Source organism: Chrysemys picta, chromosome 1, assembly GCF_011386835.1.
Source record: "Chrysemys picta bellii isolate R12L10 chromosome 1, ASM1138683v2, whole genome shotgun sequence".
Taxonomy (NCBI): domain Eukaryota; kingdom Metazoa; phylum Chordata; order Testudines; family Emydidae; genus Chrysemys; species Chrysemys picta.
The window spans coordinates 359,813,471-359,827,355 of NC_088791.1; the positions used below are offsets into that span (position 1 = coordinate 359,813,471).

General features: G+C 47.2%; 1 long non-coding RNA gene across 13 annotated transcripts in view; it reads left to right on the plus strand.

Annotated features, from left to right (window-relative positions):
• LOC135983723 (uncharacterized) overlaps nucleotides 1–13,885 on the plus strand; it is a 344,090-nt gene that overhangs the window by 297,459 nt on the left and 32,746 nt on the right. For 4 of the 13 annotated variants that reach the window (XR_010601499.1, XR_010601498.1, XR_010601491.1 and 1 more), the window contains exon 1: nucleotides 9,379–9,499. The exons of 6 other annotated variants lie outside the window; for them this stretch is intronic. This is a non-coding gene — a long non-coding RNA (uncharacterized LOC135983723). Of the gene's footprint in view, nucleotides 1–9,370; nucleotides 9,500–10,551; nucleotides 11,036–13,885 lie in introns of those variants that run through there. 3 more of the 13 variants (XR_010601500.1, XR_010601492.1, XR_010601485.1) reach the window with 3 other exon arrangements.

Consider the following 13,885-nt stretch of genomic DNA (forward strand, 5'->3'; position numbering starts at 1 on the left):
CCCAAAGGCAGCATTTCCCGATAGATGCAAAATTCTGTTTGCAGAGAATCTCAGGCTTCAGCTTTTGTCTTTCAGAAGCTCAGCTCCGTAGAGTACCTCTAGGTGGCACTACAAGCTGGAAGGTGGCACCAGGCACACCCCTGGTGCAACAGAGCGTTTCACCTTAGAGTAATATCACTCTGTGCCCACAGGCTATATCGGCTGGGTTTCTCTGGCCTGGCCAAAGAGCTGAGCTCAACTTTTGACCAAAGACCACTAAAAAACCTCCCTGGGATAGGGGTGGTTTTATGGCAAAGCATGTGCAGGAGTTAGGAGATGCAGCTTCTATTCCTGAGTCTGCCTCACATTTGCTAGGAGACCGTAGGTAAGTCACAAAGTGTCTCTGTGCCTTAGATGCCCCGTCTGTGACTTAGGGATAACACTTTGCTATGTCACATGAGGCGCTATTCGGCTGCATTCCATGCTGATTGTAAACCCGCAGGCGGAAGTTGCTATAGAAGTTCAAAAGAGTATTTATGTTATTCGTGTATTATTTATTACCTTCCAAAGGAGCGAGTGGAGAGAACCCATCTCCAGGAGCAGCTCAGTCAGGACTTCTCAGAAATAATCCGATCGGCCAGTCACTTTCAATGCTTCTGTGACGGGGAGCTCGACTCACCACTAGAATGGCACCTCCTCTGGCCTTTCTGGGGATTAGCTTCACGAGGTCAATGCCCCTTCCCGCGGTTACATGCGGTCTCTCCGCCTCTCTGGCCCTCCTCTAGTTCCACAAGCTGCAGCCTGCTCTTGGTGACTTAGCACTCCGGCCAGGTCACTCAGCAGTTTTCCCCTACAGGGTACCAAAGTTCTTCCACATGAACGGTCTCAGGCAATCTTCTCTGGCACTCCCCTGAGGGTGCCACTTCCCCCGTGGCTAGCAGGGGAACCCAGGCCTGCCCACTACTCCAGGTTCCAGTCCAGGAACCTTGCACTGGGCAACTGCGGTCTGCTTTCCCTCAGACCCCGTTGCTCCTCCCCTGGACTCCTTTCTACAGTTTCTGGTTCCTCCCACTGTGGGTATAACAGCTCAAACTCCCTCCTCCCAGGGAGTAACTACAGACTACTGAACCCTGTGACAGACCTCCCTATTCCCAGGGATTCCTTCCCTGTAGCCACATTCTGCTGCCAACTTCCTGGCTTTATAAACCTGGACCAGCTCCTCCCCCAGCTGGACTTTATCAGCAAATTAGGCCGCAGCACTCCCTGACTCTCCTCCAGTTGTGGCCTATAGGTCAATTGGCCTAATTTACCCCTTCAGGCCCTGTAGGGGACAGACACCCTGTGACGCTCTATACCTTGGGGAACACCCTGCACCCCCATGTTCATCCTTATAATATGATTGTGTGGTATCCAATGCAAAGTTTGTCACGTTGGGTGTTTTCAGAAGGCTCATGATGCACAGAGCATTGTTGTTATAGCAATGTTATAGGTTGTAATTTCATGTATATAGTTATGAAGCTGAAAATGTGTCCTCGTGGCTTAAAAAAAGCCCAGGCAAAACCCTCCAGGAGCAGAGGCCCAAACAAAAACTCTCCAAGAGCAGAGGGGCAGTTCACTCCTCATCAGGGCATGTATGAGACAAACCCAGCCCAGCCTCACAGGAACAAGGACACTGGCCTAAGCAGCAACAAAGGATCTGTTGGACTCTCGAGTGAGTCACCCCCCTTCCCTTGGTCAGTTTGGGACTACAATGAGGTAATGCTCACTTGACTCTGAAGGGGTGGGGGGCAAAGCCAAGAGAACATAAGAACATAACATAAGAGCATAAGAAAGGCCATACCAGGTCAGACCAAAGGTCCATCTAGCCCAGTATCCTGTCTACCGACAGTGGCCAATGCCAGGTGCCCCAGAGGGAGTGAACCTGACAGGTAATGATCAAGTGATCTCTGACAAACAGAGGCTAGGGACACCATTCCTTACCCGTCCTGGCTAATAGCCATTAATGGACTTAACCACCATGAATTTATCCAGTTCTCTTTTAAACTCTGTTATAGTCCTAGCCTTCACAACCTTCTCAGATAAGGAGTTCCACAAGTTGACTGTGCGCTGTGTGAAGAAGAACTTCCTTTTATTTGTTTTAAACCTGCTGCCTATTAATTTCATTTGATGACCCCTAGTTCTTGTATTATGGGAATAAGTAAATAACTTTTCCTTATCCACTTTCTCCACATCACTCATGATTTTATATACCTCGATCATATCCCCCCTTAGTCTCCTCTTTTCCAAGCTGAAGAGTCCTAGCCTCTTTAATCTCTCCTCATATGGGACCCGTTCCAAACCCCTAATCATTTTAGTTGCCCTTCTCTGAACCTTTTCTAGTGCCAGTATATCTTTTTTGAGATGAGGAGACCACATCTGTACGCAGTATTCGAGATGAGGGCGTACCATCGATTTATATAAGGGCAATAATATATTCTGAGTCTTATTCTCTATCCCCTTTTTAATGATTCCTAACATCCTGTTTGCTTTTTTGACCGCCTCTGCACACTGCGTGGACATTTTCAGAGAACTATCCACGATGACTCCAAGATCTTTTTCCTGACTTGTTGTAGCTAAATTAGCCCCCATCATATTGTATGTATAGTTGGGGTTATTTTTTCCAATGTGCATTACTTTACATTTATCCACATTAAATTTCATTTGCCATTTTGTTGTCCAATCATTTAGTTTTGTGAGATCTTTTTGAAGTTCTTCACAATCTGCTTTGGACTTAACTATCTTTAGCAGTTTAGTATCATCTGCAAACTTTGCCACCTCACTGTTTACCCCTTTCTCCAGATCATTTATGAGGGAAAAAAGAACATGATAAAAGAGAGAGATGTTTGCCATGCTCTCTCTCTTCCACCTCTATCTACAGACACCACCACCAAGCAACTGAAGCGCTGATCAAAGCGGAGAGCCTGGCTGAAGGGCAACCAGCCAGCCTGTGGTGAAAAGCATCTAAGTTTGTAAGGGCACAGAAAGTGTTAAGATCAGCATAGAATGCATTTTGCTTTTATTTCATTTGACCAAATGTGACTTGTTGTGTTTTGACTTATAATCACTCACAATCTCTTTTGTAGTTAATACATTTGTTTGTTCTACCTGAAGCAGTGCGTTTGGTTTGAAGTGTGTCAGAGACAAGCCTGTGTGACAGACCCAGACCAGTGGGGTACAGGAGTCTGGTAGAGGGCAAATACACTGGTCACTGGATGAGTAGTTTTCTGTTCCCTGAGTGACCAGAGAAGGGGCTGCACTAGAGTAATCAGGAACCTGCTAGAACCAGTTAAGGCAGGCAGGCTAATTAGAACACCTGGAGCCAATTAAGAAGAAGCTGCTAGAATCAATTAAGGCAGGCTAATCAGGGCACCTGGGTTTTAAAAGGAGCTCACTTCAGTTTGTGGTGTGAGTGTGAGGAGCTGGGAGCAAAAGGCACAAGGAGCTGAGAGTGAGAGGGTGTGCTGCTGGAGGACTGAGGAGCACAAGCATTATCAGACACCAGGAGGAAGGTCCTGTGGTGAGAATAAGGCAGGTGTTTGGAGGAGGCCATGGGGAAGTAGCCCAGGGAGTTGTAGCTGTCATGCAGCTGTTACAGGAGGTACTATAGACAGCTGCAGTCCACAGGGCCCTGGGCTGGAACCCGGAGTAGAGGGCGGGCCCGGGTTCCCCCCAAACCTCCCAATTGACCTGGACTGTGGGTTCTTCCAGAGGGGAAGGTCTCTGGGCTGTTCCCCAACCCACATGGTGAATCTCTGAGGCAAGAAAATCCACCAATAAGCGCAGGACCCACCAAGATAGAGGAGGAACTTTGTCACACCTGGTACATATCAATTTCTTTGTTAAATTGATGAACTCATATAAGCTTGCAGCGTCCAGTGGGCATAACTGGAAATTGCAAGACAGAGGTTCCTAGGGTTGGGTCTGGGGCTGGAGATATTGGCTAGTGTCATTCGGTTGCACGATCCAAGCACCAGCTTGCTAAAAGTGCTCACTCATGTAGCTGGGAGCAGGTTACATGCTAGATGTTGTGCGTGAACAGTCCAGGAGTGGGGGTTCTCACAGCAAAGCATGGTAAGGCTGGTTCCCAGAGTTGAGGATTGGAGTGACCTAGCAAATCACCGGTCCAGATAACACCATGGGAACGTTACACATCCCATCACAGCTTCTATAAAAACAGATATCACATAGAACTAGATAAGATCATTATTACATAAGACAGAGAGAAAACAACACAGGACATCAAGCAAAGTTATTGCAATACTAGATTGTATCTTTAGATAATATTTATTATATAACAGATGCATGTGTGCTGTATGAGTGCCGCATACAAACATAAACAGCTCTATTCATCTTTGATATAACTGATAAGTTAATGGACTCAGTGTTAAGCATCTCTGTATAGCTGGGTTTTCCTTGAAAATATAGAAGACCCTCCACACATCTCTGGAGATATATGGCAATACAGGCCGTATATCAGAGGGGCGATTCAGGAGGGAGCTTAGTAGTGAAAATCCTAGCTGGTCTTCAGGCCAATTGTTTGGTTTTAAATCTGATCTTTCATTTTCCACCAGAAGTTTCCAGCATCCGCTGTAAGGAAAGTTTGCCCTTAACTACGGTCTAATTGTATAACCCTCACTCACGCTGATTATCTAGCTAACTATTGGTTTTACACTACTGCCCATCACCGTAGTATCTGAGTAGCTTTCATGTAAAATCAATAGCAACTGCAGAGTCCCTACAAGACATCATGGAGTCTCTGGATTGTACCTCACTACGCAGAGTCCCACTTGTTTCAACAAGACAACTTGTTTAGTACAAAAACAATGAGGAGTCTGATGGCACCTTAAAGACTAACAGATTTATTTGGGCATAAGCTTTTGTGGTTAAAAATAAAATAAATCTGTTAGTCTTTAAGGTGCCACCGGACTCCTCATCGTTTTTGTGGATACAGACTAAAACGGCTACCCTCTGATACTTGTTTAGTACAACACTATCTCTGTGAGTAAGGGCGGCACAACTGGTCTCCTCATCGCAGTTTTATTTGTCTTTGGCTGAGAGTGCAGATCTTAGCTAAGTGCAATTGTTTCATATTTTTAACTCCTTGCTCAGACCCATCCTCCCAGATCTCAGGTGGAGTCATGTTAATGGCCAAGATTAATATTTCTCATCAGTCATGGCCCTTGCTTCTCATCCTTTTCCCTGCCACGCATTCTTGCTGTTTTTTTGAAGTCTCCCAGGCCGATGTCCATTATCCATGAGGTGCCTGCCCTCATGTTTCTTGATGTTGGCTGATACTTTGTCTTGGATGAACTGGTTATGATGCCAGCTTGTCTGGATGGCCCTTTAAATCAGCACTCCAACTCTAGAAAGTGCCAGACACACAGATGGTGGAACAATATTAATAATATCCATTTTTCCTTTGTTGCGATGAATTCATCCCAACGTCCTGTCCTTTTGTTTATTTATATAGGTTGATCAAAGGCACTCAGACTTCTGAGAGTACAAAACTGAAACACGTTAGCTAAAGTAGCAAATAACACATTGATCCAATGTTAGTTAAAGGACTGATCTAAAAATCCAGTAAATGTCTCAATAAAATCTGCACTCACCATAAAGATCCTTTCCTCTGATCACCATCACTTCCAGCAAATAAGTCTGCAATTGAAAACAGAGGGGGCTTGCAGTGTGCCTGGAAGGTCAACACACTTAGGGTCTGTCAAACCCGCTGTGGGAGGATCAGCCTGTTCACCCAGTGGGGGGTGGTTCTTAGTGAGGCAGCCTATTCCAGTACACCAACCATAGGACTAGGAGCCACCATGGTCCATCTGCATGACCCAAGTGTTCCCCTACACGTGGAGAACCCTCAAGTGGCTGGTGAAACCAGTTTACAGCTGCTGTGTGTGGCTGGAAAGGCACAACACTCAGGTATATGGGTATGTCTGACATGACATGTCTAGTAGCCCCCTCAATGTACCAGACACTGTACAAACACCTGCAAAAAAGCCATGCTCCTGACTAGGGGATTATGACTCATACCTTCAGATCAGTGCTGCTCCATTGAAGCTGAAGATGTGACCCATTATTATTATTTTATTTCTGTTTCATATGTATTTTCCGTGTGTATCATTTTCTGCTCATACCAGGCCTTTCATCATCTCCTATCCTCACAAAGAGCCCAATTATGCCACCCTCTACTACATCTGTCACATGAATTTACTACATTAAGTAGTAAATTACTCTGCAAGAGCCCTGGAGGGCCTGATTCAAAGCCCATTGAAGTAACTGGAAAGACTCCAAAATCATGTGGACTCTTCCCCAACAAATTATGTTCATCTGTGTGTCTGACAATTCTGTTCTTTGCTAGAGTTTCAACCAGTTTGCCAAGTACTGAAGTCAGGCTTCCTGGCCTCTAATTGCCGGGATCACCTCTGAAGCCCTTTTTAAAAATTGGCGTCCATTAGCTATCCTCCAGTCATCTGGTACAGAAGCTGATTTAAATGCTAGGTTACAGACTACAGTTAGTAGTTCTGAAAATTCACATTTGAGTTCCTTCAGAACTCTTGGGTGAATCCCATCTGGTCCTGGTGACTTATTACTGTTTAATTTATCAATTTGTTCCAAAACCTCCTCTAATGACACCTCAATCTGGGACAGTTCCTCAGATTTGTCACCTAAAAAGAATGGCTCAGGATTGGGAATCTCCCTCACATCCTCAGCCGTGAAGACCGATGCAAATAATTCATTTAGTTTCTCCCCAATGGCCTTATCGTCCTTGAGTGCTCCTTTAGCACCTCGATCGTCCAGTGACCCCACTGATTGTTTAGCAGGCTTCCTGCTTCTGATGTACTTAAAAAAAATTTTTTTTTTGCTATTACTTTTTGAGTCTTTGTCTAGCTGTTCTTCAAATTCTTTTTTGGCTTCCTAATTATATTTTGACACTTCATTTGACAGAGTTTATGCGTCTTTCTATTTTTCTCACTAGGATTTAACTTCCACTTTTTAAAGGATGTCTTGTTGCCTCTCACTGCTTCTTTTACTTTGTTGTTTAGCCACGGTGGAACTTTTTTGGTTCTCTTAGTATGTTTTTTAATTTGGGGCATACATTTAAGTTGAGCCTCTATTATGGTGTCTTTAAAATGTTTCCATGCAGCTTGCAGTGATTTCACTTTTGGCCCTGCACCTTTTAATTTCTGTTGAATTAACTTCTTCATTTTTGTGTAGTGCCCTTTTCTGAAATTCAATGCTACCGTGTTGGGATGCTGTGGTATTTTCCCCGCCAAAGGGATGTTAAATTTAATTATATTATGGTCACTATTACCAAGAGGTCCAGCTATATTCACCTCTTGGACCAGGTCCTGTGCTCCACTTAGGACTAAATCAAGAATTGCCTCTCCTCTTCTGGGTGCCAGGACTAGCTGCTCCAAGAAGCAGTCATTTAAAGTGTCAAGAAACTTTCTCTCTGCATCCAGTCCTGAGGTGACCTGTACCCAGTCAATATGGGATAGTTGAAATTCCCCATTATTATTGAGTGTTTTTATTTTTATAGCCTCTCTAATCTCCCTGAGCATTTCAGTCACGATCACCATCCTGGTCAGGTGATCAGTAATATATCCCTACTGCTATATTCTTATTGTTAGAGCATGGAATTTCTATCCAAAAGAGATTCTATGGTACAGTTTGGTTCATTTTTTTTTACTTCATTTGACTATGCTTCCTTTCATATATAGTGCCACACCCTAACCAGCACGACCTGTTCTGTCCTTCTGATATATTTTGTATCCTGGCATTACTGTGTCCCATTGATTATCCTTATTCCACCAAGTTTCTGTGATGCCTGTTATATCACTAACCTCATGCACGAGGCACTCTAGTTCACCCATCTTATTATTTAGACTTCTAGCATTTGTATATAAGGACTTTAAAAAAACTGTCATTTTTTAGCTGTCTGCCATTACATGATGTCATTGAATGGGACTCTTTTTTAATTGACTGTTTCTCATCAGATCCTACCTGTCTTTTATCATCTTCCATCCTCTCCTCCTTACTAAGACAGAGAGAATCTCCATTAATAGATAGATTTTCGTTGCTCATAGATGTGGCTTTTCCGGACATAAGAATGACCTACTGGGTCACACCCATGGTCCTGTATCCTGTCTTCCAACAGTTGCTGGTGCCGGATGGTCCAAAAGTAATGAACAGAACAGGGCAATTTATCAAGTGAGCCAACCCATTGTCCAGTCCCAGCTTCTGACAGTTGAAGGTTTAGGAACACCCACAGCGTGGGGTTACATCCCTGACTATTTTGGCTAATAGCCATGGAAGGCTCTATTCTCCAGAAATTTATCTAATTCTTTTTTGAACCTGATTCACTATTCACTATTCTTTTGGCTTTCACAACCTCCCCTGATGAGTTCCACGTTTGGACTGTGCATTGTATGAAGTACTTCCTTCTGTTAGTTTTAAACCTGCTGCCTATTAACTTCATTGGGTGACCCCTGGTTCTTGTGTTATGCCAAGGGGTAAATAAGTTTCCTATTCACTTTCTCAACATCATTTGTGATTTCATAGACCTGTATTATATCCCCCCCAGGCACACACCTCGATACCCAGGCTCAGGGCACCTGCTGGGCAGGCATGCTTGTGAGAAGAACAGCTATGCTTTACTTATGGCAAACCCTTCTCCTTTCCTTCTTAAGTGGGATGGGCTCTTGGAATCCTGCCTGCCAAGCGCTGAGCCCACTCAGCTGCTCTGTGACCTGCACTTCCTGTCCTAAACGCTTGGCTAGTGCTCAGCAGCTGCTCCCTGCCCCAGAGGTGGCTGCACATCATTGCTGGTGTGTGCACTTGATTTAGTTGGGATTGGTTGTGCTCTGAGCAGGGGTTGGACTAGCTGGCTCCTGAGGTCCCTTCCAGCCCTGAGATTCCATGATTCACTAGTCCCCATCCTGCTGCCATCAAGGTGGGGTTTCCCATTGGCGTCACTGGGAGCCGGAGTGGGCCATGGCTGCGTGAGATGGTCTCTGACCAAGAGGGGAACACTTGGTGGGCACCCACAGTGGGTCAGCCCGAGCCGCCTAAACACTGGCGGCGTCCAACTCCGCGAGAGAGCGCAGGGACTGCCGGGAACTGGAGTCCCTCACTCTCCCGAGTCTCCTCCCACAGCTCGCCCCGCGAAGGGAGGGAGAACTACATTTCCCGTGGGGCACCGCGAGAGGGGCCGTACAGGGACGGGCACGCAGCAGCGCCGGCCGGAGTCGGAGGCGGGCGGGGCGCGGGGCCAGGAGCGCGCGTGCCGGGATGGTGCCGCTGGCTCTAGGTGGGCGTGGCCTGGAACGCGGCTGCGGCGAGTGTTGGGGGCGGGGCCGACGAAGGGGCGGGGCTGCGGCTGGTGGTGTTGCTGGTGCTCGGCGCGCGGGGCGCAGCGGAGGGACCGTTACTCTGACACGACAGGGCGGTCGGGCAATGGCTCAGCTGGGACAAGGTGGGGACCCGATGGGCGGGGGGTCTGCGGCGGTGTGCCCTGCCCGGGAGCGGCCGGGGCTGAGCCGGGGGGTGCGCGTGGCTGCCGGGGGGGCTGCCGGGGGTGCGCGCGGGGCTGGCGGGGTGGGGGGGCTGCCGGGGGTGCGCGCGTGGCTGGCGGGGTGGGGGGGCTGCCGGGGGTGCGCGCGTGGCTGGCGGGGTGGGGGGGCTGCCGGGGGTGCGCGCGTGGCTGGCGGGGGGGGGGGGGCTGCCGAGGGTGCGCGCGTGGCTGGCGGGGGGGGGGGGGGCTGCCGAGGGTGCGCGCGTGGCTGGCGGGGGGGGGGGGGGGCTGCCGAGGGTGCGCGCGTGGCTGGGGGGGGGGGGGGGGCGCGTGTGGCTCGGGGGGTGTTGCCGGGGGGGGTGCGCGTGTGGCTCGGGGGGGGGGGGCTGCCGGGGGGGGTGCGCGCGTGGCTCGGGGGGGGGGGGCTGCCGGGGGGGTGCGCGTGTGGCTCGGGGGGGGGCTGCCGGGGGGGGTGCGCGTGTGGCTCGGGGGGGGGCTGCCGGGGGGTTGCGCGCGTGGCTCGGGGGGGGGTTGCCGGGGGGGTTGCGCGCGTGGCTCGGGGGGGGGGCTGCCGGGGGGGGGTGCGCGCGTGGCTGGCGGGGGGGGGGCTGCCGGGGGGGTGCGCGTGTGGCGGGGGGGGGCTGCCGGGGGGGGTGCGCGTGTGGCTCGGGGGGGGGCTGCCGGGGGGTTGCGCGCGTGGCTCGGGGGGGGGTTGCCGGGGGGGTTGCGCGCGTGGCTCGGGGGGGGGGCTGCCGGGGGGGGGTGCGCGCGTGGCTGGCGGGGGGGGGGCTGCCGGGGGGTGCGCGCGTGGCTGGGGGGGGGCTGCCGGGGGGGTGCGCGCGTGGCTGGGAGCTGGGGTGGGGGGAGGGCTTCATGCCAGAAGGCAGCACCAGATCCTCTCGTCTGACCCCCTGTAAATCAATAGCCACAATTCCCCCCCCCAGCCCTGCACTGAACCCAGCCCCCCGGAATTAGACCCGAGTGTGACCCGCCCGCAGGGGGCAGACTTGTTATGCGCTAGAGGCAGCGTGTCTGCCTTTTGGAGTGACTGGATTGCGCCAAAGGGCATCATGCCGTGTTCTCAGATCACTGGTTATCCCATCACTGGCCGATAGCTCTCCGATGGGAGTTACATTCCCCCACCCTTTGCAGATTGTATCCCACTAAGGTGCACTTTGCTGTTCCTTAACAAAGTGTATTTTAGTCACCACTGGATACTGCTGTCTTGAGACATTTAAAAAACAAACATGACCACTCGGTGTGGGTGTCTTTGTTCCCTCTGCGGACACATTAATTTGGCATTAGTTGGCTTTGCCCTTGGTAATGTGTTTATCCTCCTCATCTCTCTTGTTTTTTGCCAATAAGTGTCAGGTCTGGTCTCGTGACATCTCATTCCAGTTCTCCTTCTCCCTTGCCCAGTAACTGATGCTCCTTTTATGAGGTTGTCCGACTGCTCAGGTGGTGATGAGCTGAGCTCTCATGCAACAAGGGAGAAGGGTGAGAGCAGTCATTTGAAAAATATATGGGGGGAGGAATGTGGCATAGGAAGATCCTGGAATCACAGATGGGAGTATGTTCTGATGTAATCTGTTTAGCACATAATGCAGCCTATAAGAAGATATTAAGGGGAATGTTGATGACTGGCAATAAATGCATTGATTGGCAGATAAATTATTGAATGCATTGCTTTATGTGGGGAAGCGAACACTTCAATGGTTTCTCTTTTCAGATAAATCCCAGAGAGAATTAATCTGGTCCTAATGTAGAAGGACAATATAAGAAACTCTTTGTGGTGATTTGACAGGTTCTGAGGGGGGCATTCAATATGAAAAAGGCAAAAAATGTAAATAGGCAAACATATTTTTAATGCAAGGTGTAACTTACCTAAAGGAATACACTGCCGTAGAATATACTGTTGTAAATCCTAACAAGGATTAGGCATCTATATAAATAGGGATAGCATTTACACTTACTCTGCCTAGCCTAAAAAAATAAAGGCTATAATACTTCATGGCACAAGCTCACCACCAGCTGGAGGCAATGAGCCAGAGTATCCAATGGTATTACATAATTAGATGCATTATGGTGTTGGAATGCTTTCATCTGAAGCATTGAGTGTTGGCTGTTGTCCCTGATAACAGACTAGATGGCTTATTAATTTGTTTTGATATGAGAGTTCCATTGTTAGGCTTGATCCTGCAAAGACCTGTCTCCTGCTGAAGCCAAAATTGCATACATGTGATAAGCTTTTGTAGGATTTGGCTCGTTTTAGGATATCAAAGCTCTTATAAATTTCATTGATTGTAAGAACTCTTTGTAAAGAGAATATTTTGGCTAGTACTGAATGTAGTCACCTGAAACCTAGCAACTGCTTAATAGCACATGCACAGCTGCTTGGGACAAGACGTGAAGAATACCTTGTATTGACATTAAAGGAGTTTAAAAACATTATACTGGTAATTATCCATGTTCCTCAAGTATATTTACACTGAATTATGTGAGGCCATTGTAACTCTTTTTATTTGTCTTGACTTTCTGAATCTAGAAAACTAACGTTTAAACATAGACTTACGTCATTCTTTCAACCTTAAACATGGAGATTGGCGTTGTAGCATGCTATTTTAAAAATCATCTAATCTGACCTCCTGTATAACACAGGGCATAGAACTTCCACAAAGTAATTCCTAGGTACATTGTCAGGTTAAAAATGGTTTGCTTTTTAAAAAGCTTCCTGACCTGTGTTACTAAATACCTAAGATTAATAATGAATTTTTAAAACCTCTAATTTATGAAGTTTACACTTTTAATTTTAGACAGTGGGAATAAAGTGTCAAAATCGCTTGGTTTACACTTGCTTTTAGGTCAGTTTCACTTTGTGCTAGTGCCTGATTTCCAGAATTCTCATGCAACTGCAGCCCAAAGTGCAACATCTTAAAATCCAAACCCCAGATCTTATTCAACAAACATCTCATTGAATGAATGTATTTGAACAAAGCATGAAGGTAAAATGTGCAGGATTTTTGGTTCTTGTCTCCTGAAATGATGCTAGATAGAAGAACATTAAAAACAGGTTTTTTAAATACTAAATTTTAATGGGAAAATATTTTGATAAGATTTTTTGCTATTGCAGCTAGGTAGTATGATATCCTTATCAAAAATGAATATAGTGAATTAGATTTTTTTGAATTATAATCTTTATATATATGGTTTCTCTGTTTTTGCTTTTAAACTCCTTAATTATGATAGCTTTCCTTTGGCCAAAGACAAAGCAAAACATGCCTTGCACATACTTGATTAATTTACTTCTGCGAAGCTTTCATCCCATAGCATTGTCATTGTAAACAAATACTTGCTGTCTCCGTTTTAAAACCAGTTTTTGGAGCCTAATTAATACACAACCCTCAGCCTTTTGGACTGTTATCATTTTAGGTTTTTAATGTACCTGCAACTGCCTGTGGCTAACAAACACCCACTTTAGCCATTAATCTGCAGTGCCCAAGAGGAACAACAGGAAACCATTTGACTCCAGGCTAAATAGCACTAGCTTGCTAATATTGACTTTTCCTTTTTTTCCTCAGATTAAGAGCTGCAGGATGCTTTCCAAAGAATAACATCACACGTAGGCGTTTGTACAAAGGAAACTTTCACTAATCTAAATTCTGTTTCCATCATAGTTTTCCATTTGTTTCCTTTTCTGCTCATTTACTTTTTCCTCAGTTTCCTCTCTTTTTGTCAGGTTTTTTTGTTGATCCCGTCTCATATTTCTATTGCTGAGAAATTAGCTCTTTCAAGTTTACAAGATACAACAGCATCCTGTCTCCCCCCCCCCCCGTCTTCACTCCTCCTCATCTGTAGGCCACATAGTTGACTAAATGAAACGCTAGCCTATTCTGCTATGAGCATTTCCCCCCCTCTCCTTGGTCCCATTTTTCATGTCTGAATTCTTTTTATTTTCTCTTTGCTCTCCCAAGATTGAGTTTGGGCATGTACAGACTACTCAAAAAGGGGTCCCAGGACAGGGTTTTTTTGAGCAGAACATCTCCCACATGGAGCTCACTGTAGGGTCCCAACCTCAGTTGGGAGTAGGTGGGCTGCGTGTTTTCATTAGCTGACTTTATATAGTGTTGGAATATGCTTCTCGAGTGGTATGAAAACAAGCTTCTTTCACTGAAGATCTGATATAATCCTCTTATAAGGCCCCTGTCACCATAGTGTCAGAGAACCTGTTATGGAGAGCAATGCTCCAGCCGGGGAGTGGGGTTGGGTGCTTGCCCCGCTCCGTGCGGCTCCCGGAAACAGCAGCATGTCCCCCCTCCATCTCCTATGCGTAGGGGCAGCCAGGGTGCT